General features: G+C 45.0%; 5 non-coding genes across 5 annotated transcripts; 3 read left to right on the forward strand and 2 right to left on the reverse strand.

Moving 5' to 3' along the window:
- Window position 1: 1 nt before the first annotated feature.
- Window positions 2–74, forward strand: TRNAK-CUU (transfer RNA lysine (anticodon CUU)). Its single transcript has one exon. It is a non-coding gene; the product is annotated as a tRNA-Lys (tRNA).
- Window positions 75–686: 612 nt separating this feature from the next.
- On the reverse strand, window positions 687–757 carry TRNAC-GCA (transfer RNA cysteine (anticodon GCA)). The gene has a single exon. It is a non-coding gene; the product is annotated as a tRNA-Cys (tRNA).
- Window positions 758–904: 147 nt separating this feature from the next.
- Window positions 905–977, forward strand: TRNAK-CUU (transfer RNA lysine (anticodon CUU)). The gene has a single exon. It is a non-coding gene; the product is annotated as a tRNA-Lys (tRNA).
- A 612-nt stretch (window positions 978–1,589) lies between these two features.
- TRNAG-GCC (transfer RNA glycine (anticodon GCC)) lies at window positions 1,590–1,660 on the reverse strand. Its single transcript has one exon. It is a non-coding gene; the product is annotated as a tRNA-Gly (tRNA).
- A 129-nt stretch (window positions 1,661–1,789) lies between these two features.
- Window positions 1,790–1,862, forward strand: TRNAK-CUU (transfer RNA lysine (anticodon CUU)). The gene has a single exon. It is a non-coding gene; the product is annotated as a tRNA-Lys (tRNA).
- The last annotated feature ends 638 nt before the right edge of the window (window positions 1,863–2,500 follow it).

Below are 2,500 nucleotides of genomic sequence, written 5' to 3' on the forward strand. Positions count from 1 at the left end.
TGCCCGGCTAGCTCAGTCGGTAGAGCATGAGACTCTTAATCTCAGGGTCGTGGGTTCGAGCCCCACGTTGGGCGATGACTGGTAACTTTTCGTTTCTGGCTGTGCTTACCTGCATCACCCCACCAAACAGCTCACAGATACCCTCCCTGAAATAAATAAAACCAAATGCCTCAATGCAACTGAAGCAAAGAAAAATGTTGGAAAGGATAAAGATGATCAGAAGCAAATAAGGCCACTTCTACACTTAGACTATTCGGAAGGCTAGTGATTTTTTCTCACTATTCAGCTGCAGTCCAAAGGAAATTACTGAGCTGTATTCAATCTGGTAGAGTGCTTCTTTCTTTTCTGGCTGTGCTTACCTCTATTAACCCACCAAAGAGCCCACAGATTACCTCCTTGAAAAAAAACTAATACTGAAAAAAACTCAAACTCAGCGATCCAACTTTGAGGAAAATCATTTTGAAGGATAAAGAGGATGGAATCAAAGAATGCTACTGATTGATTCTCACTATTCAGCTGCAGTCCAAAGTAAAACCCTGGACTTTATTCAATCTCCTGGGGTCCTTTTTTATCTCTATAGTAGAAATTCATCAGTAGCTCTACAAAACGTCTCCCTGTAGTCCTAGCCTTAAATAAAGACTAAGACATGGTTTGGAATGGAAGCTGAAGGACTAAAAGAACAGCGCTGCATTGGCCGGGAATCGAACCCGGGCCTCCCGCGTTGCAGGCGAGAATTCTACCACTGAACCACCAATGCTCTGCCATGACATTTAGTTTTTGGCAACCGACTGCTGCTGCTGCTGCTGCTGTTGCTGCTGCTGCTGGCACCCAGGCCTCACCACGGCCTCCTGCCCACAGATACCATGTCCCACTCTGGCAGAGCAAGCTCTCCAGTCAAGCAGTTGCCCGGCTAGCTCAGTCGGTAGAGCATGAGACTCTTAATCTCAGGGTCGTGGGTTCGAGACCCACGTTGGGCGATGACTGGTAACTTTTCGTTTCTGGCTGTGCTTACCTGCATCACCCCACCAAGCAGCTCACAGATACCCTCCCTGAAATAAATAAAACCAAATGCCTCAATGCAACTGAAGCAAAGAAAAATGTTGGAAAGGATAAAGATGATCAGAAGCAAATAAGGCCACTTCTACACTTAGACTATTCGGAAGGCTACTGATTTTTTCTCACTATTCAGCTGCAGTCCAAAGGAAATTACTGAGCTGTATTCAATCTGGTAGAGTGCTTCTTTCTTTTCTGGCTGTGCTTACCTCTATTAACCCACCAAAGAGCCCACAGATTACCTCCTTGAAAAAAAACTAATACCGAAAAAAACTCAAACTCAGCGATCCAACTTTGAGGAAAATCATTTTGAAGGATAAAGAGGATGGAATCAAAGAATGCAACTGATTGATTCTCACTATTCAGCTGCAGTCCAAAGTAAAACCCTGGACTTTATTCAATCTCCTGGGGTCCTTTTTTATCTCTATAGTAGAAATTCATCAGTAGCTCTACAAAACGTCTCCCTGTAGTCCTAGCCTTAAATAAAGACTAAGACATGGTTTGGAATGGGAACTGAAGGACTAAAAGAACAGCGCTGCATTGGCCGGGAATCGAACCCGGGCCTCCCGCGTGGCAGGCGAGAATTCTACCACTGAACCACCAATGCTCTGCCATGACATTTAGTTTTTGGCAACCGACTGCTGCTGCTGCTGCTGGCACCCAAGCCTCGCCACGGCCTCCTGCCCACAGATACCATGTCCCACTCTGGCGGAGCAAGCTCTCCAGTCAAGCAGTTGCCCGGCTAGCTCAGTCGGTAGAGCATGAGACTCTTAATCTCAGGGTCGTGGGTTCGAGCCCCACGTTGGGCGATGACTGGTAACTTTTCGTTTCTGGCTGTGCTTACCTGCATCACCCCACCAAACAGCTCACAGATACCCTCCCTGAAATAAATAAAACCAAATGCCTCAATGCAACTGAAGCAAAGAAAAATGTTGGAAAGGATAAAGATGATCAGAAGCAAATAAGGCCACTTCTACACTTAGACTATTCGGAAGGCTACTGATTTTTTCTCACTATTCAGCTGCAGTCCAAAGGAAATTACTGAGCTGTATTCAATCTGGTAGAGTGCTTCTTTCTTTTCTGGCTGTGCTTACCTCTATTAACCCACCAAAGAGCCCACAGATTACCTCCTTGAAAAAAAACTAATACCGAAAAAAACTCAAACTCAGCGATCCAACTTTGAGGAAAATCATTTTGAAGGATAAAGAGGATGGAATCAAAGAATGCTACTGATTGATTCTCACTATTCAGCTGCAGTCCAAAGTAAAACCCTGGACTTTATTCAATCTCCTGGGGTCCTTTTTTATCTGTATAGTAGAAATTCATCAGTAGCTCTACAAAATGTCTCCCTGTAGTCCTAGCCTTAAATAAAGACTAAGACATGGTTTGGAATGGGAGCTGAAGGACTAAAAGAACAGCGCTGCATTGGCCGGGAAGCGAACCCAGG

Source organism: Hyla sarda, chromosome 1 (genome assembly GCF_029499605.1).
Source record: "Hyla sarda isolate aHylSar1 chromosome 1, aHylSar1.hap1, whole genome shotgun sequence".
Taxonomy (NCBI): Eukaryota; Metazoa; Chordata; class Amphibia; order Anura; family Hylidae; genus Hyla; species Hyla sarda.